The following is a 22,298-nucleotide window of genomic DNA, read 5'->3' as shown; positions in this document are numbered from 1 at the left end:
AGAATCTGTATGTAAATAGATTATTAATTTCATCTAGTCATATGATAGACATAACTAGTCATATATAAATATACAGAAGCATATAAAAGAAATATCTATTCTCAGTTATCTCTATCAGTTTGAAATAATTGCACATTGAATGATATTTAGCACAATATAGATTTCCATATAGATCTTTATTTTGAAAGTATATAAAATATAATTTAAATGACATTTAAAAAGTACTATGTCAGAACAAACTTTGCATTTAACGATAATTACCAAGAATAACAATATCCAGTTATTATCTAATTTACATAAATTTTATTTAGGTTTACTACAAATGTAATGCAAAATATACTACAAATTATATTCTGAGTTACAACGAATTATTCACCTATCCTTAATTACTATCATAACAAAAGCAATATTTATTCAAGACGTTTTCATATAAACTTAACTAGCAAGTAATGACACACAGTCAGTTTAAGCCGGCAGAGTTATCATGTCATTCAGCAAAACAACGATCAAAATGCATCTCGCGTTGCATTCGGCAGGATAAGGAATAAATCGCAGAGAACACAGAGCGGATGCTGGGGACAGTTTTGTGCTCGCATGTATGTGCACGTGGGAGAAAAGATTTATTCGCACGTCACAAAATGGGAAATATAAAATTACGGAATCGCGAGGTCGCTAACGCGATGAGTGAATCGCGTTGTAAAGCAGCAGGAAACGACGAACGGCGCCGAGAGGCATGAGTCGCTTCAACAACCGACGTTCAACAACCTCCGAGAACGTTCCGCGAGTGAGACTGATATGAGTACTCGCGCGGAGAAAGGAAGGCGGAAGCAGGAAGATGGGCGACTTACGATTACGCTGTGCTGAGCAGCCGTAACACGTCGCACATAAATTAGAAGTAACGTCTTTGTTGACAAGTATCAATGGAACGCAAAATTGGCTCAATAACAACTATAACCATTGTTCTCAACCATATTCGCTAGACTGGCGACTACTGTCGACTCAGGACTCAGGACTCAAGCCTCCAAGCGGCCAACTGATCGCAGAATCACCTACGATACAAAGATAGCTAAGTCGCAACCGCGAGTGAAATTATAATGCAGGATTCACACTGCACCCGTACAATGATTCGACATTCGATAGATTTCATTTTTTAAAGTTTCTAGGCTACATACCAAAACGTCCTTTCCGAGGAAAATTTTGTATAAATATAGTAAAACTTATAGACGTACAATGAAGAACATAAATGAGGTCTTTTTTTCGTGTAGCTAGAAGTAGATGAGCGCGCCATCCATAGATTATCATTACACCTACTTTCCAAGGATCAGCGTCAAAGACTGAACGCATCTCAGTTTCTGCATATACATTGCTCGCACGTAAAAGACTTTAATACAATTATGCAATTATTATTTACATACAGAGGTGGGCAGTATTTGAAATACATATATTTGAAATACGTATTTAAATATTTATGTATTTTATATGTAAATCCTTTTTTTAAGTGTATTTTGTATTTAAATACTTTTTTAAGAGTATTTTGTATTTTGAATTTTATTTATACATTTAAATTTTGTAAAACGATCAATCAAACAACATTGTGTCTACTGTCTTTGCAATAATTGAATTCGTCGAAATTATTATATATGAAGATAAGTCTGTTGGTTTCAATCAATCATGGCTCGAAAAGAAATACATTTTGAAAAGAATATCGATGGAATATCGAACATTGGCAGTCTGCCAATGTTGCATCATGCATAGAATGAGTACTACGTGGTAGTGCATCCGGCCTTAGTGATCGCAAAACAATCATTTATTTACATATTCGCACCACCACAGTGAATTAGCGTAATATTAGATTCGTACAACAAATTTTTTAAGCGTATTGATTGGCTGCAGGATAGAGCAATTCTCCAGTTTTTAGAAACTTTTTTATCCTGCAGCCAATCAACACGCTTAAAAACATTTGTCATACGACATATGTATAGTATCCTAGAGTCTATCCAGACAAACGTGCATAGCAGCATAACCATATGCATAAGAAAAATTATCCAATCGCATTTTAGATATGTCTTTATGATAGAAATACAATTGGGTAATTTTCCTTATGCATATGGTTATGCTGTTACAAGTTTATCAGGCTAGAACCTTACTTGAGTTTTTTTTACGTAGATCTGTCGGTGGTTTGATTTTTTTTATAGACTACCATCGACTATCCCGAGATGTGTGCATAAATAAATTCGATATCATGTATAGCCTATATCAGACTAAAGATTAAGATTGAGAATTTGAAATTTGATTAATCTAAACAAAGTTCACCAAACTTGAGATTGATTTTCTTTTTTCATTGGTTAAATTCTAATCTAATCTCAATCTCTAGTCTGATAAGTGTAATGATAAGGGCTTAAGTGTAATGATGAAACAATAGTGTAAGTGAAATGATGAGGCAATAGTGAAAGTGTAATGAAACATTTCTGTATAAACTAAAACCGCGTCGGTAAATATAATTAATATGTTAACCAAAGATGAGCAGTATTTGAAATACATGTATTTAAAATACGTAAATACATTTTGTATTTAAATACTTTTTTTTGAGTATTTTGTATTTTGTATTTAAATACAATATTTAATGTATTTTGCTCATCTCTGTTTACATACAATATAAGAATTATATTTTAATTAAAATATAATAATTATATTTTAATTATAATTATTATAATATACATCTGTATTATAAATTATTCTCCTATTATTATTCCAATAAATACAAACTGTAAAAATAATATTTCAAACATTAACGTATAATCTAAAATTTTTTATATCAAATTTTTTATTTGATAAATGTTTGAAATATTACTTTTATAGTTTGTGTGTACTATATATAACATGAGAAGGAGGAATAATAACATGAGAATAATAATACAGATGTAGAATGATAATTATAATTAAAATATAATTATTATACTATATGTAAATGATAATTGCATGAATTATATTGAATATAAATGATAATTCCATAAATAATTGTATTAAGGGTTGGCAGGAGAGACTATGGAGACTTCTATCGGAGATAATTTCTTTTCACCCAAATTACGGCAAAAATGCTGCGAGAAAAGCTATATGGTTATGATATTTATAATCAGAATATTTGCCTGACGAAAGTTACAGAACGATTTTTGTAAGAAAATGTGTAAAAATAAATAATTTATGCATAAATAGATTTGCACTATAAGACAATAAAGTGCAAATATTTTCATCTATTGTAAATTTTTTTTTAAGAACCAAATTGCAAAATCCGATTCTGTAGCAAGAGTCATAATTTTATAAAAAATACATAAAAAAAGACTCATGGCAGAATATTGCTTCTACAAGATAATATATGGGTGTAGTCAAATATATATCTGCACTGTAAATAAGGAGTAGATAGTTATATTTATTTTAATTATTTAAGAGCTAAATTGTAAAATTTAGGCTCTGTAGGTAGCTTCGTAATTGTAAAAGAAATTATCTTAACAAAGTTTCATAAGTGTCGGTTTACAATAAGTATTTAATCTTTAAGTCGTAAGAAATTGACCAATCATAGTCGATTATTCTTTTCATATTCGATTATAATTGGTCAATTTTTTACTTCTTAAAGCTTAAATCACCTATTGTGGACCGACACTAACGAAACATCGTTTCTATAAGTGTCGGTCCACAATAAGTATTTAATCTTTAAGCCGTAAGAAATTGACTAATCATAATCGAGTATTCTTTTCATATTCGATTATAATTGGTCAATTTCTTACTTCTTAAAGCTTAAATCATCTATTGTGGACCGACACTTAGAACAAAATATAATTGAGTACAGATACATATCTGTACTGTAAATAAGAAGTAAATAATCATTTTAGCCAAATCAGAGTTAGCTCGTCACTCCTGTCGATCCTTAAGGCCATTGCACGTGAAAAAATTTTAATCGTAAGATCATAAGCAAATTGACTAATCAGAATCAATTATTCTCCTTACAGTCTAAAAATAATTGATTGTAATTGGTCAATTCGCTTACGACTTTACTTTATCATTAAAATTTTTTCACAATGGCTTTTAAAGTCTTTACGTATGAACAATGTATATACAGAAACTAAGATGCGTTCGATCTTTGACACTGGTCCTCGGAAAGTAAGTGCAACGACAATCTACAGATGACGCGCTCATCTATTCCTAGCTAGAGACCCTTTAGTAAGAGAGTTTCTGGAAGTCTCAGAAACTCGATTTTGAAGCGTTTTGATTGATCCGCCATTTTTTTCTAATTTAAGAGAGAGTAGCTTCAGCGCAAGCATATGAAATGATGAAACATACATAAAAAAGAGAGAAAAACTTACGAAACATATCGGTTCGAATATTATTCAGACAAATTCTATTTTTCGTAGATTATGACACAATTCTTTTTCTTTAATAAATTCTTAATAAAATTATTTTTAGATTTGCAACGTATATATGTCTTCATAAAAATCGAATGCTGAAAGGTAGTGATTGATTACTCAATTTGAATATTAAAAGCAATATTATTTAGTACTTTTAATATTCAAAATAAATAATTTCTAGTATTATATTGGCCAGTAATTACATTTTTATAACAGTGATGTAACATGTAACCAATGATAAGTGCAAAATGATATTTTCACTATTGGATGAACAAGGAAGAAATTAAATGAACAAAATTTAACAGTTTATTTTAATTTATTTTATTACATTATGCATTGCCATTGACTTACTGTCATAATATTTATATTTAATAAATTTTTTTTTATTAGATATCCTTAATCTATAAACTGCAAATCTGTTTGCTATTTTTGTATTTAAATTATGACATTACAAAATGTGACTATTACTAAAATATTAAGAAACTTATTAATTAAAAACTTCTTATTATTGCAAATAGATTTTTGGTATTTTCTGAATATATATTCCAGTTTTTTAAATGTTTCGAATGTTTGATTATTAACAAAAAATAAAGTGTTATCTTTGTAACTTCTTAATCGTACTAATTTTACATGTCGTGAAAAATTTCAATTTATAGACTCTACACTATTAATACATTGCTCACAAAATTGTTTTTTTTTTAATACTCGTTATTATGTAACCAGCGATAAAACGCTATTTTCTATATAATTTAATTCTTCTATTTTTTGAAATACGTATGACATATCAACATTTGATTGAGTAGGAAATTCCGAGAATAGTTTACAATCCTGAGAATGATTACAATATTTTAAAGATTTATGTTCGGCAATTACATCCAAAAAATATTGTAGAATATATAATTTCTCCTTATCTTTTTCTTTTTATAATAAAAATAAAAGAAAAAATGCCGAAAACGAGCTCAACGATCGCTAGGTGCTATGATCGATATCACGTGACATTAATACATCATTAGAGAAAAAATGATTGATTATTAATCTAACGGACCAATCAAAACGTTTCAAAATCGAGATATTGAAAAGATATGTGACCCTACTCCTAGTTAGAGACCTTTTAGTAAAAGTCTAGCCATCACATAGGGTGCTTTCCAACAACGTACACAAGCGATACTGTGTAACACTTAGTGTACAACCCAGTACTTTCTAACTATGCTACGAATCGACACAATCGTACACACTAAAATGCTGTATACGTTGTTTTGTATCACTTCATGGATACCAACATTTTTGCATTTGGTATCACTGAAGCGGATATCATTTTCTATATAAAAATTATTTAACTGATTAATAAAATTAAATAATTTTAAATAAAGTAAAATTGTAAACTTACCACCGACAATATATAAAATCATTAACATCGATGATCTTATGGGAGTTAGTATAACTGAAAAAATTCGTTAAATGATTGTCCTGTACTCGGATGATGAAATAAAAAAGCTAAAGAGTTTCAGCTACAAATCGATATTATGTAATACTGTTTTTTTTCCAGTGTAAGAAAAAAAGATAAACTGTGAACTAGTACAACCAGTTCAGCCAAAAAGAACAGATTTACTATGTCACACAATGTATCACTGTGTTCTGTAGCTGTAGGTCTATTCTCTAACTTGTTAACGACAGTGTTGTATCATTACGTTGTCGTTGCGTAGGTATAATATGTGGAAAAAAAGCTGCATAATGACATCATTAGCTAGTGAAACTGTCGTTAAGAAATTAGAGAATAAACTTACTGGGAAGGCATCCAATAAGTGCATTTGTTTACGCAGTGTTTTGTGGGATGAGGTCCAATCGGACACATTGCCGATTGATCGATTAAATAAAAAAATTTTTGATAGGTGGCTCACTCCAAAATTCCTGCATTGGCTGATGTAAGTGTCCAAATGTGCGCATCTGGGACGTTTTATGCATCTGTGGCGGCTTGGTGTTGGAGGAGCGTTGTCCACGATATGTAGAATTTTGGTGACGGAAAAAAGATGTTGGCCGCGGTGGGATTCGAACCTAGGTCCTCCGATGTATGAGTCTCGAGCGCTACCACTGCGCCATGCGGGCCACGGTTCTTTTTCGTGTATGTTTCTGCTAGGTATTAGTTGTGTGAGCGGGGGACCGCCACACATCCATTGCTTTCTCATCTGCTTGCACGTGATCGAAATTTCGAACGGATAACTGCGTGAATAATTGCACGCATCGTACCTTCCAATAGAAATTGAGCCGATTATTTGAATGATAAGTAAAGAGACAATTTTATACATAAATTTATATTCGAATAATTAAAATGTAATAAAACTTTTTTATTGTATAAAAGATAATATTTTATTGATATTAAATTTAACTGATATAAATAAATATAATATGACATTTTTTATAATATTGTTGACAACTTTTTTGGTTAGGAAATCTGTCATAGCGATGTAATGCAGCAAACTGAGCATGTGTTGTGACTCTGTACGCATGATAGGAGGGGTTCCGAGGGGCAAAGCCTCCCGAACGGGGGTCGAGGGGGCGAAGCTCCTCGTCAGGGATCCAGGGAGCGAAACCTCTTGGTCGGAGGGTCCCCTGGTGGGAGGGTTGGGGGGGCGAATCCCCCCCATTATCACAGAACTAATTACGAAAACAATACAAAATTATATTTGTAACAAAATGAAAAGATCAGCGAAAACTTCATACCCAATCCTTGTGTTGTGTGACACTAATGGAGCTATACCAAACCTCCATTAGATGTCTTATGGAGGTTGTATGGATAAATTACATATGTCATGAAACTTTTATGGATGATATATAGAGCTTAATTGGAGATTTTAGATCCTTTGTAGATGATTACTTTCTGATAAAAATTTATAATAAAAATTGAAAATATATACTTATAAATAAATTAAAAATTTATTGCATGTATCTTATTTATTTATATTTTATTGTATATAAATAATTATATTGAAAGATATCTATTAGATTCGGAAAAAATTAACGGAGACCGACTGGATTTGAACTCGGGATCCCTCGTCTACCAATCCGACACTTAGTCTGCACGACCACGACGGCTCCTCTCTGTTAGTGTTTATATTCCGAATCTCTTTCATGACCGCTTACGGTCGTCTAATTCTTACAATATCAAATACAAGAAAACATATATTGTCAAATAAGAGAAATATCTCACGTATTTAATATGATCAATAAATATAAATATATAACTATAAATAAGTAAATAGAATATATATATATATATGGAAATTTATAAACACTACCCACATGGAACATGATATTAAATATAACATATAATCTTCACATATAACATGTAACATATAATTTTTCTTTATGTATATAATTAAATTATCTACAAAAATTACACACGCTATCAGGACATTGACATTGAGACTATTTGAATCTTATGACAATATGATAACATTTACTGATCGAAGATCTGTCATATTTTTACATCAAAATTCTAAGTTTAATTATACTATTGTTTTAGTATTTGATTTCAGCCGATCACGTAGGTGAAGCAAGCTCGACCGTGTATATTGCAAGGATGGATGACCCTCGGAAAAATTATGTGACGTTACCGATCGTTTACGAGATAAAAAAAGATTTCATTAGTTCCATTGCACGTTACGTATGTATGTGCGCTTTGTTCCTTCGAAGAAATATTTTCGTCCAGCATCATAAAAAATTCTTTTTATTAACTTTTTCTGTAGAAGATTTCTGGAGGGTTTATGGACGTCTAATGGAAGTTACAAACCTCCTCTAATGGACATCTATTAGAGGTTTTTGTTCTGGGTCGTCTACCGAGACTCCATGGATCCTCTAGTAGCGATCCACCTAACGTCTAACGTTTATGGAAGACGTCTAATAGAAGTCTCATAGACTTCCATTCCATGAAGCGGAACTGTGGATTTCTTGTGGACATCTATTAGAAATCTAATGGCCATCTAATGGATATTCCGAATATCCATGACATCTAATGGACATCTACTGGAGGGTTTTGTTCTATGTGAGATGTATTAATAGTGTAGATTCTACAAATCGAAATTTTTCACGACATGCAAAATTAATACGATTAAGAAGTTACAAAGATAACACTTTATTTTTTGTTAATAATCAAACATTCAAAATATTAAAAAAAACTAGAATATATATTCAAAAAATATCCAAAAATCTATTCGCAATAATAAGAAGTTTTTAGTTAACAAGTTTCTTAATATTTTAAGTAATAGTCACATCTTGCAATGTCATAATTTAAATATAAAAATAGCAAACAGATTTGCAGTTTATAAATAAGGATATCTAATAAAAAAAGAATTATTAAACATAAATATTATGATTACAGTAAGTCAATAACAATGCATAATGCAATAAAATAAATTAAAATAAACTGTTAAACTTTATTTATTTTCCTCCTTGTTCATCCAATAATGAAAATATCATTTTGTATTTATCATTGGTTACATGTTACATCACTGTTACAAAAATGTAATTATTAATATAATACTAGAAATTACTTATTTTGAATATTAAAAGCACTAAATAATTGCTTTTAATATTCAAATTGAATAATCAATCACTTTCCCAAATAAGAAGGGAGGGTATGCGTCACGGCGGGGCCCGACCACGAACCAGTCGTGAAAACTTGCAATTATTTTTGCGAAAAAATACCACCTCAGCCAGGAATCCAACCTGGATCTCCTGCTTACCGGGCAGGCATCTTATCCTTTTGACTACCGAGGCATGTGATGATATTTATCGCAAATAACGTGTTTAGAATAACACGTCAACAATAAAATGATATATATATATATATATATATATATATATATATACATACATATATGTATATATATATATATATATATATATATATATATATATACATATATTACAATATACATATATACATGTATTCTTTCGAATCTCCACGACCGGTACTCCAGAGAGATGATGGTCCTATTCTCTCGATGGAGATCACTTTCAGCATTCGATTTTTATAAAGGCGTTACAAATCTAAAAATAATTTTATAATATTAAAAGTTTATTAAAAAAAAAGAATTGTGTCACAATCTACGGAAAATAGAATCTGCCTGAATAATATTCGAACCGATATGTTTTGTAAGTTTTTCTGAGGTTATGTATGTTCCATCATTTCATATGCTTGTGCTGAAACTACCTCCTCTTAAATTAGAGAAAAAATGGCGGACCAATTGAAACATTTCAAAATCGAGTTTCTGACTCTTACTAAAGGGCTAGACTTTTACTAAAGGTAAGACTCTCTAGCTATATCGAAAAAGGACCTCATTTATCCTCCTCATTGTACTACTATGATCAAAAAGTAAGATGACTTGTTTTAAAAATTCGCGCGCTTTACGAATTGATATAACCATTTGTTTTTTCACCATTTGTTTTGGTATGACTGTCCTTAACATCTGACAGAAGTTTCAAATCATTTCACTTGTTAAGTTAGAAATTATAGCATTTTTTCTATTATAATTGTTAAAAATTTTTGTCGGCAATTTTTTAAAATGGATAAATTCATTGAGCAAAGAATTTGCATTAAATTTTGTCTAAAAATGAAATTTCTTGTGCTGATGCATTAAAAATGTTAAGAAAGTGGTACGACGAAGATGTCAAAAAAAAATGTTTACAAGTTTACAAGTACAAAGACTTTAGTAATGGTAGAGAAGCAGTTGAAGATGAATCTCGTTTAAGAAGACCTTCGCGTCAATCAATGAAGAAAACATTCATAAAATCAAAGATCTTGTACTGAGTAATCGCCGATTAAATATTAGAGACATTGTAGACATTGGACTAGAATATCATTCGGATCAGTTCAATCAATTTTGAAGAATAATTTAGGCATCACGATAACGCACCATCGCACATCGCAATAATTATTCGCCAATTTTTTGCTAACGTTATGTCTAGATCTCGGAATTATTAGTTAAAGGTCGAAGGGATGGGATAAGGAAGGACGCACCAAATATTCTCTCGCAGGTGGCCGCTCTGGAGCGTGTCTGCGAGTCGAACGCACCGTACAGGTCAGCTGATACGAGTCAACGTCTTGAAAAAGACGCTATGACTCCGATTGCGTGACATATATCGGTCCGTTAATTTAGGCAAGAGAATTTAATTTCTTTTGCCTGGGATAGGACCATATGCGATCTCCGAAAACGGGCGGGAACGAGCGTAACGAGAGGGTTAAATTATTAATGAATAAATTGATTTATCATTAAAGTAATCATTTAATTAACTAAAGTAACGAATAAAATTAAAAATCAAATATTTAATGTAAAGGAGAAATAGTATGCATAGTGATTACTCGGTAATGATAACGGTTAATCATTTCGTATATCATTCGTATATTATTTCGAATGGGCGCATGAGAGTGGAAAAAAATTGCATGTAAATGTAGCACGCGGGTGTTACAAAAGTGCGGAGGTCGTCGGGCATGGCAGTTCGGGGTAAAACTCTACAATAAATATTTAAAATATTTAGAGCCATGCCCGGTTTTTACAGTATAAATAATTGAACACAAAAAAATAAAATATTTTAAACAAACAATTATGTAAGTGTAAAAGTGTTAAGACCTTAGACTTTAAGGACAGTAGGCTCAGAAAGGTAAGTAAGGAGGAGGGGAGCAAGGAGGAACAATCGATATTTAAGTGATGATTGGTAGATCATATTAATCCATGCAACTTACTGTTGATAACAAGAAATGTCATTGCAGGTAGATCGACAAGAGACAAACGGGGGTAGGGAGCAGCTGCCAGTGGTTCTCTGCAGGATGCTCCAGAAGAATCAAGGGGCACACAAAAAAACATTCCCGTTTAGAAATAAACAATAATTGAAAGAAATTACAAGTTTAATTTTATTCACTCGTCTCGATATTAATACTTAAATAAGACTCGATATTAATACTGAATCTGCGATTACTTCGACGAGAACCGACAAAACTAAGCTGAGAGTTAAAAGCGAATGCGGACGGACGGGCAGGTACACGAATACCCAAAAAAAAGATTTAAGATTGTTCGAAAAAACTAACGGATCAAAACGCGTGAAAACTGTCGGTCAAAGAACAAGTGCGAAGTATGTTTTCGAAGTGCCTTTCCTCCGGGGAGGATCCTGATAAAAAGCTGTCGCGAGGTGGAGTTTCAGTTCGGGAATTAAGAATATCTCGCGAGTCTTTAATGAATAGAAATTAGCGAGTCATTAGGAATGTGGGGGAAGTTAGCCTATCATAGTTCAGAATTTTGGAAAAAGAGTTTGATTGGTACGAGGAAGATTTTTTTAGGGATAATAGTTAGGTGGTGGGTCTTTATCAACACGGCATTATCTAAATATTTGTGGCCGAATGGGTAGTTGGTGGATTAAATAACCGACGCCACGAAGGCGGCTATTCGAATACGCAGTCTCCCTGAGGGAAAACAGATACCTACTCGGGCGATTTATGATTTTCCGTCGTCGCCAGTGCACTAAGGATTTCTTTACGTTCGGCATATGACTCAAGTCTTATCTTAACTTAGTTGCAATTCAATCGGGTTTATAGTTTATTTGTTAGTTCGAAAAGCGAGCCCTCAACAGTCTGAGATTCACGTGTTCAGCAGACTGGCGTCCACAGAGCTAAAGTAAAAATTATCTTAGTTTACAAAATGATATTTTTTATGCTGTATCGGAGTTCGCCCGTTCGCTCCGAAAAGAGAGAAGAATCGTGAAATCCGCCGGACGTAATACTAAAAATCAAACAAATATCGTTCCACAAACACCATATTCATCAAATATGCCACCATGTGACTTTTTCCTATTCCTTCGATTGAAGAAGTCACTTCGTGGACGCCGTTTTGAGTCCATAGAAGCCATTTAAGAGAGTTCGCTGGTCGCTTTGAAGGACTCTAACAGCACGCGACATACTACGAATCATCTCATTTTCATACTGCTTGTACTGTGATTATCTGTAACGTACTGAGATCCACGCTAGAACATCACTGACAGTATCATTCGGTTTTTTTTCGTGCGCGTGTATTGTCAGGATTTATGCAGCAGTACATACGCTTTTTCATCGCACGCATATATTCTCTAGGTTATACTCAGAGATACGGAAATGAGTACGCCTTTCTATCGTGCGCGTATATTCTATAGACATAACATTTGTCACGATATATTATCGTCATAAATATCTCGTCATTTAATCGTTATTTTTAAGCCATTTTTTAATTAATAAATAATGAAATAATATTATTAATTACTATCTTTCCCTAATTAACTAATTAACTATAATATATAAATAAGAAAAATATTTCGCATATTTAATACAATTATTAACAAATTTATAAACAAATAAACAAAATATACATAACAATTTATAAACCATTTTCATAAGAAAAATGATTCTTATTAACCATAATATATTCACTTTATATATGTAATAAATTTACAAGAATTACATGCAATCGAGATTTTAAAATTGAGACTGTTTATATGACAATATAGTAACTTTCATTAACTACCTTAATAGCACATACCCTAATAGCACTCGTCTATTCTGAGAAACGTATCATGGAATATCATACAAGTATATTTGAGATATTCTCCGAACATTCGAAACACGTATTGCGATATACTGTGAAATGTATTTAGACCATTATTACCGCTCACTAACCTAATCCCTAGTATGTATTGGAGAATATCCGGCAGTATGGCCATAGATGAAAATAGTTTAAAAACAGTATAACATGTAGGGCATAAGTGTATCCCAGACAGCCTTATAGATCGTGAAAATTTATAATATACACCTCTATAGTGACACCTCTTACGGAAAATAAGTAAAAAAAATGAGAGAAAGTAATGAAACATTTTTTATCTTGTATTATTGCATGTTTTTAAAACGGTCCTATTTGGGATCCTGCTCGATGCTGCTTAACTCCATAATGGGATGAAACCTGCAACTGAAATGATGATATAAGTGAACACGGAATTTTGACATAAAATATGATAGATCGAGTTAATGAATATTAGTATATTGTCATATAAATAGTCTTAATTTTAAAATCTTGATTGCATATGCAATCCTTGTAAATAATTAAATTACACATATATATATATATATATATATATAGAGCTGTAAACCTATATTGTGTTTAATGAGAATTATTTTTATTATGAAAATTGTTTATAAATTGTTAAATATATTTTGTTTATTTGTTTATGAATTTATCAATAATTGTATTAAATATGGGAAATATTTTTCTTATGTATACATTAATTAAGAAAGATAATATTAGATGTACAAAAAAGTTCTGAGCTTTTTTTTGTAAAATTCAATTTATTCACAAGCAAAAAAATATTGTAAAATTCAATTTAAAAAAATATTGTAAAATTCAATTTATTCACAAACAAAAAAATATTAATCAGCGAGATATTCCCCGTTTGCATCAATGACCTTTTGCAATCTTTCGGATAGCTTGCGAATTCCTTGATAGAAGCTCACTGACTTCGAAGCGATAAAGTCATCAATGCATTTTCGTATCTCTTCAAATCTCACGAAATGTGTATCAACCAAATGATGCTGCAGCGACCGGAATAGGTAGTAATCGGCAGGCGCCATGTCTGGGCTATACACCGCGTGCGGGAGAAGTTCCCAACCTAATGCAAAGATATGATCCTGAGTTGCTTTCGCAACATGTGGTCGAGCATTGTCATGAAGCAAGATCACTTTACGACGTTCTTGGCCAGTAAATGGCCTCTTTTCTTCTAATGCATCGCTCAAATTGGTCAATTGTTGTTGGTAGCGGTCTGCCGTGATTGTTTCACCCGGTTGTAACAACTCGTAATACAACACACCTTTCCCACCAATCCCACCAGATACAGAGAGCAAAACCTTTTTGGCGTGGATATTGGGCTTTGGCGTCGATATCGAAGGTTGACCAGGGTCAACCCATGATTTTCTATGTTTAGGGTTATCATAAAGAATCCATTTTTCATCGCCTGTAATGATTTTGTGCAGAAAATCTTTTTTCCGGAACTTTGAAAGCAAAGTGAGTGCAGTGTCACGCCGACGATTTTTGTTGTCTTCGGATAATTCATGCGGAACCTATCTGCCTTCCTTCTGAATCTTTCCCATCGTATGTAAACGTACGGAAATGGTTTGCTGCGTAACGCCAAGCTGTTCTGCAAGCTCCTTTTCAGTTTGCGCAGAGTTTATATCCAGCAATGCTTGCAATTCGTCCGTTTCAATCTTTTGAGGGCGCGCGGTTCCAGCACGCGGTTCATCTTCAAGACTGAAATCTCCTTGGCGAAATTTTTGATACCATCTTTTACATGTAGTATGACTTACAGCGTTCTCTCCATATGCAGCACAAATCATTGCAGTGGCTTCAGCAGCATTTTTCTTCAGATGAAACGCGAAGTGGATGGAAAATCGAATATGCTCTTTTGTTATTGCCATCATGAACACTACTGATTTTTGAGGTTATGTGCATCAAACGCCAAACCGTATGGCATTTTAGAAGGCCAAATGTCAACGCTTTAAAACCGCAAAAAGGCGGGAAGATATATAAAATTTAAATTGTTATTTCGGTTGTATGAAATCTAAAGCTTTTGTACATCTAATAAAAAACCTTTTTCCTTTTTCAGCCTTTTATGATAAACTAATAAACTATTACGTTTTACTATACATATTATACTTAATATAACAAAAATATAAAATATGTAATATTATCAAAATTAAAAAGAACTCAAAACAAAAAATAATACAAAGATCATACAAGTATAAGCTAATAAAACTAAAATACAGATGTAAAAACAAAAAAAAATATTTTATATATGTAACAAGAAAGAAATACCACAATGTGAAGTATCTATGCAATAAAATTGAAGTATAGAACTAAATAGATGTATTATAAATTTTAATCATTTTTCAACATTTTTCTACTTTTTAACATTGTTCTTTTATTATTTTCCATAATTTGATTCTGTTATTCGTACCTATTATGCATTCATTAATTTATTGTTCAAATTTTAATAATGTATAATGTAAAAAAAAGTAGTTATACTTATTCATGTTATTTTATTTTAATTTGCAAAAACTCTTATATAAAATTATGAAACATAAACATAGAATGAAATGGTTCTTATACTATTACTTATATTAATCTTTATTTATATTAACACAAATATTTTGCATATTTTATACTAAAATTATTATAATTATGATAAAACTGCAAACATTTCACACATTTCACACAGTGTGTCCTAACTGGAAAACAGCCAATTTTCAAGAATTATTTTACACCTTTACATGATTTATTGGACAAATATCTTACTCTCTAATATTTTTTTACGAGTTTTAAGTTAAGAGTACAAAAATATCATGTTTTTAAGAGAAAAGTACAAGATAAGAGTGCTATTACATGCGTCGGACAACAAATTTTTCAAATGTATTGGCTGCAGAATAGAGAAATTTTTGAGTCTCTAGAAACTTTCTATCCTGCAATCAATCAAGATGCTTGAAAAATTTGTCGTACGACAAATATAATACCAGCCTAAAGCGGGAGGGTTTCGTTAGCACAGTGCGATAGCACACATCCATACACATTAGCCACTGCTTAGGAATTTTCCAATGGATCACCAATCAGAAAATTTTATGTTTAATTGGCCAATCAACGTTGTATGCTATCGGATTCTTCTCGATAAAGCTATACAGCGCAAGAAACATTTTACATGTCATTTCTCGCCTCTGACGTCATACAACTCATATCGTGTCGCGAGAGAACCGAGCCTTAATCTTTATTATTAAATCTCTAAATTTAGACTAATTATGTTAACAAATTATTTACCGTTGTATTCGTTGAACGCAATCTATTTCTCATGATTAGATACCTTTATTTCTGATATTGTCTCCAATAGTCAAACCTGAAAGGACAGATTATGCGCAAAGTCTGTTTTAAATTTCTGATGTTAGAAAGCCAACAGATTGCTAACAGATTCTGTAATATCTGATAATGTTAGCAAACTGCTGCCAGAAACCTGACAGGACATTCTGTTGACATTCTGTGCCAGCAGAATGGCAGTAGAAATCGAGCAGATCCTGCAGTTTGCCGTCAAATTGGCGGCAGAAATTGAGTAGGACTTGCGTGACATAATTTGATGGATCTACTCAATTTCTGCTGCCAGTCTGCTAACACAGAATATCAACAGGTTCTGTCAATAGAATGTAAGCAGAATGAAATCTCAGATGAAGTCAGTTTGCATTTTCTGATTAAATCTGTTGCCAGTTTGTCGACATTCTGTTAACATTTTGCTGACTGGGGTCGTTCTTTAAATTATAATATTCACAATATAACCAATATAGTCACTTTGTGTCAATATCTTTGATCTCGGCGTCTCATGTGATTATTTCATCATGAAAAAAGCAGGAATGAATATAATAGAAATATTAAATATCCTATACATATGACTGTTTATAGCTTGTCTGTGAATTACATTTATACCTGTGGATTATATCTAGCTCGTTAATTTCATTGGGGATTTTAATGATTTACGCGAGTAAATCTGCGCAAACCTAGATTCTAGATATGTTTTTTGTTCTTACATTGGGATGCACTAAAATTTTCTATCTTGCTTTTGTTCAAATATATATTTATTTTCTTCCTTACAGAACAAGTAGCATCTGAGAATCTTCGGAGAATATCAATGGAGCATCTGAGAATCTTCGGAGAATGACAATATATTGCTAATATTCTCAGGAAATTCGACATACGTACTACGATATACTAAGTAATATACTCAGTATCTTAATAGCATATGATATCATTCAAATATTCTACACTCGTACTGAAAATACTGTGGTCATATGTACTATTCCCAGATAGCCAAGTAGTGATATAGCATATTGAGCGAACTAATACACATTGCATGTGTTACTATATATTTGCCATATATTTGCTGACATCGAAATAGGATACGTAATTAATAAAACAATATACCTGTTTATGGACGCAATCAGTTGACGAAATTTTAAGAGCAAAAGGTCAGCAATACTAGTATGTTATGTTATCAGCAATATATCAACAACATGTCATCAACAATGATTAATCGTTTCATTTTGAGCATCATGATGAAAACATGACAGCAACAAAACATATATAATGATTTCCATCCGTTGTCACATATATCTTCAAACATGAAGATTTTTAATTGTAGTTCAATGCTAAGTGTTGATAATATGAAATGTCACACGTTTACGGCAATCTTTCAGCAAAAAGACATATAGTTTTCGAGATTTATATACAAGTTATAAATATTCATTTCTAATTATCCTAATGATGCACATGATGTCATTCGAATATTCTACATTCGTACTGTGATCATACGTACTATTGTTTAATATACTAGAGAACATATATGACATCTTGATGATATATCATTTCTCGTATATTCTTAAGCTTATCTTCAGAATATATCGAATATATCCTAGCAGCACATGATATTATACAAATATTCTGTATTTATACTGTGACATATCGAATATACCAAGATTATTCATATAAAATCTATGTATCCCAAGTAGCAAGATGACGACATTATGACGATGACTTAAAGTCATTTTTTGTCAGTGTACTAAAAAACGACGTAAAATAAACGTAACATTTGTCACAAAATATTATCATAAATATATTGGCATTTAATCGTTAAAATTTTTAATCATTTTTAATAAATAAATAATGAAAAAACATTATTAATTGAAATAACATAATTAATTAAACTATCTTTCTTAATTAATTGTAATATATAAATAAGAAAAATATTTCCCATTTTTAATAATTTTAAAATTTTTCTCATAATACAATTTAATACAATTATTGACAAATTCATAAACAAATAAAATATATTCAACAATTCATAAACAAATAAAATATATTCAACAATTTATAAATAATTTTCATAATAAAAATGATCCTCGTTAAACACAACATTGGTTCACGCATCTATATATATAATTAAATTATCCACAATATTGATTCACGCATCTATATACGTAATTAAATTATCCACAAGAATTACATACGCAACCGAGATTTTAAATTTAAAACTATTTATATGACAATATAGTAATATAATAATATTCATTAACCGGATTTATCATATTTTATGTCAAACTTCAGCGTTCACTTATATCATCATTTCAGATGCAGGTGTCATCTCACTATGAAGTTAAGTACCATCGAGCAGGATCCCAAGTAGGATGGGTGACCGTTTTAAAAACATGATGCAATGATACAAGATAAAAAATGTTTCATTACTTTCTCTCATTTTTTAAAATTTTTTTTCACTTATTTTCCGTAAGAGATGTCACATATATTATAGATTTTCATGATTTATATTGATTGTTATGTTGATTATATTGGTTGTTTGGGACTCTTATGCATGCCCTACATGATATACTGTTTTTAAACCATTTTCATCCTATGGCCGGCTGCGGGATATTCTCCAGTACATACTAGAGATTGGGTTAGTGAGCGGTAGTAACGATCTAAGTACATTCCACAGTATATCGCTGTACATATTTCGAATGTTCGGAGAATATCTCAAATATACTTGTATGATATCCCGTGGAACGTTCTCAGAATAGACGCATGCTATTAGGGTACACTTACAAATATACATATATTATCCTAAGCAATTGATGTATGTACATTTAATCATACATACACATAATATAATAAAATAAAATAAGAAAATAAAATAGAAATATGAATAAAAATTAACAACATTCCCTGATTAAATAATACAATTTTGATTAAATGGTAATATCCCTAATAGTACATGATATCATTCGAATATTCTATACTCGTACTGAAAATACTGTGATCATACGTACTATTGCCTAATATACTACATTTATGACATCTTGATGGTATATCATTTCTCGTATATTCTTAAGCTCATCTCCAGAATATACCGAATATACCCTAGCAGTACATGATATCATACGAATATTCTGTATTTATACTGAATGTACTGTAATCATATCGAATATATTAAGATTATTCGTATAAAATCTATGTATCCCAAATAGCAAGATGACATTATTATGATGATTATTTAAGATCAATTTTTGTCAGTATATTAAAAAACGATGTAAAATAAATGTAACATTTGTCACAAAATATTATCATAAATATATTATCATAAATATATTGTTTAATCATCATTTTTAAATCATTTTTAATGAATAAATAATGAAATAATCCCACACAGCATGAAATATTCTTTGTGAATCATTTTCTGAAATATTTCAATAAAATATGTCAAAAATATTTTTTAAATATTTGTAAAATATTTTAAAATATTACATAGAAATATTTCACAAAAATATTTTAAAAATCTTGCACAAATATTGTAAGAAATATTTCTAATAGACTGATATGAAATCTTTCACAAAATATTTTTAAATATTTCAAATATGTTTTATGAAATATTTCAAAAATGTATAAAAAATCTTTCACAAAATATTTCTATAAATATTTCTGCATTATATTACAAATATTTCACGACATTTTTTTTATTAGTTATGAAATCTTTTATAAAATTTAGAATATTCCAAAAATCTTCCATAAAACATTTCAAGCAATACATCGAAAATCTTTCTTGATATTTTACAACAAATATTATAGTAATTTTTCAGAAATATTTCTATATTTTGGAAAAGTAAATTAAAAATTTGTAATGTAAATTACATTAGATATAAGATATTCTACTAATTGCAAGTATAAAAAGCTTAAGCATGCACTTTTCATTATGGTTACGCAATAACTTTTATTGCATAGATAAGCCTCAAAAGCATATAGCTTGCATTTATTATGGCAGAAGCTTGCGGTCGGTTTGGACTTTTCGGCCGATTTTGCTTACTGCCATTCTCTGCCACCTGCCATTCCTTTTATTTCATAGCATCTCATGGAACACGTATATTAATTACAATTGTTGACAATTGTTACGTTTATTTTACGTCATTTTTTTAGTACACTGACGTCGAATGATGAAAAATGATCTTAAATCATCGTCATAATGACGTCATCTTGCTACTTGAGATACGACAAATGTTTTTCTACACAGATTTTACGAATAATCTTAATATATTCTGAAGATGAGCTTAATAATATACAAGAAATGATATATTATCAAGATGTCATATAAATGTTCTCTGGTATATTGGGCAATAGTACATATAGTACTTTCAGTATGAGTGTAGAATATTCAAATGATATCATGTGCTATTACCCTAATAGCACTTGTTTATTCCGAGAACGTTCCACGGGATATTATACAAGTATATTCGAGATGTTCTCCGAACATTCGAAATACGTACTGCGACATACTGTGAAATATACTTAGGTCGTTACTACCGCTCACTAACATAATCCCTAGTATGTAGAACATCCTGGAGAATATCCCGCAGTATGGCCATAGGATGAAAATAGTTTAAAAAGTATATCATGTAGGGCATGCATAAGTGTATCCCAGACAGCCATATAGATCGCAAAAATATATAATATACGTGACATATCTTACGGAAAATAAGTGAAAAAAATGAAAAAAAATGAGAGAAAGTAATGAAACATTTTTTATCTTGTATCATTGCATGTTTTTAAAACAGTCACCCATCCTACTTGGGATCCTGCTCGATGCTGCTTAACTTCGTAATGGGATGAAACCTGCAACTGAAATAATGATATGGATAAGTGAACACTGAATTTTGACTTAAAATATAGTAGATCCGGTTAATGAATATTACTATATTGTCATGTAAATAGTCTTAATTTTAAAATCTTAATTGTATATGTAATTCTTGTAAATAATTAAATTATATATATATATATATAGAGCCGTAAATCTATATTGTGTTTATTGAGAATTATTTTTATTATAAAAATTGTTTATAAATTGTTGAATATATTTTGTTTATTTGTTTATGAATTTGTTAATAATTGTATTAAATATAAGAAATATTTTTCTTATTTATACATTACAGTTAATTAAGGAAGATAATAATTAACAATGTTATTTCATTATTTAATTTTTAAAAATGATGATTAAATGACGATATATTTATAACATAATATTTTGTGACAAATTACGTTTATTTTACGTTATTATTAAGTACACTGACGTCGAATAAGGAAAAATAATCTTAAAACATCATCATAATGATGTCATCTTATTACTTGAAATACGAATGATATTCTACACAGATTTTATACGAATAATCTTAGTATCTTCAGTATAATCACAGTACATTCAGTATAAATATAGAATATTCGTATGAGATCATGTGCTGATAGGGTATATTCTGAAGATGAGCTGAAGGATGTACGAAAAATGATATATCATCAAGATATCATATGAATGTTCTCTAATACATTAGGCAATAGTATGTATGACCACAGTTCACTACAGTTCACTTTCAATACAAGTGTAGAATATTCGAATAATATCATGTGCTTAGTATATATTTAGGGTACATATTTATGTAGGGTATATAATTAGGGTATATAATTAGGGTATATATTTTTCAAAGTAACGATTAAAAAACAATACTTTACATCATGTACATTTGAAAAAGCGCCATGTTTCTGTAACCAATTATATTTATGTATAATTCTATTATTCTTAATGCATGACTTGCGTAAAAGAGAAGTCACAATGTATAATATTATATGCTGCAATTTTTACTTTGAAATTTTAAGATCGTTTATGATTTTGAAACCTTTCAATTTTACCTTTTTTCAAATAGTTTTCTTTATGAATACCTTAATATTTAATGCAAACTTTTATTTTAGTGTTTAGTCTATTAGAATTTTAAAA

At 30.6% G+C, this 22,298-nt stretch overlaps 1 protein-coding gene and 2 long non-coding RNA genes across 10 annotated transcripts in view; 1 reads left to right on the top strand and 2 right to left on the bottom strand.

Annotated features, from left to right (window-relative positions):
* Nucleotides 1-22,298, bottom strand: part of Trf2 (TATA box binding protein-related factor 2) — a 45,665-nt gene that overhangs the window by 6,351 nt on the left and 17,016 nt on the right. Inside the window, exons 1-2 of one of the 2 annotated variants that reach the window (XM_011644866.2) lie at nucleotides 1,173-1,287; nucleotides 849-1,049 (exon numbers count right to left, since the gene is read on the bottom strand). The exons of the other annotated variant lie outside the window; for it this stretch is intronic. The gene's annotated coding sequence lies outside the window, so the exon portion shown is untranslated. Of the gene's footprint in view, nucleotides 1-848; nucleotides 1,050-1,172; nucleotides 1,288-22,298 lie in introns of those variants that run through there. 2 annotated transcript variants of the gene reach the window in all.
* LOC148936347 (uncharacterized) lies at nucleotides 5,399-8,808 on the top strand. Of its 7 annotated transcripts, none has more exons than XR_016139609.1 (3): nucleotides 5,399-6,322; nucleotides 7,934-8,056; nucleotides 8,144-8,808. It is a non-coding gene; the product is annotated as an uncharacterized LOC148936347 (long non-coding RNA). The 7 variants fall into 7 exon arrangements; XR_016139610.1 differs by having other exon boundaries at nucleotides 7,934-8,061; XR_016139614.1 differs by having other exon boundaries at nucleotides 7,921-8,056.
* LOC148936346 (uncharacterized) lies at nucleotides 12,825-15,417 on the bottom strand. The gene is made up of 2 exons (XR_016139616.1): nucleotides 14,770-15,417; nucleotides 12,825-13,381 (listed from the first exon to the last, which is right to left on the bottom strand). It is a non-coding gene; the product is annotated as an uncharacterized LOC148936346 (long non-coding RNA).

The sequence above is a fragment of the Pogonomyrmex barbatus genome, unplaced genomic scaffold (assembly GCF_055798465.1).
Source record: "Pogonomyrmex barbatus isolate J1 unplaced genomic scaffold, ASM5579846v1 scaffold23, whole genome shotgun sequence".
Lineage (NCBI taxonomy): Eukaryota > Metazoa > Arthropoda > Insecta > Hymenoptera > Formicidae > Pogonomyrmex > Pogonomyrmex barbatus.
This window is presented reverse-complemented; position numbering and strand designations above follow the sequence as displayed.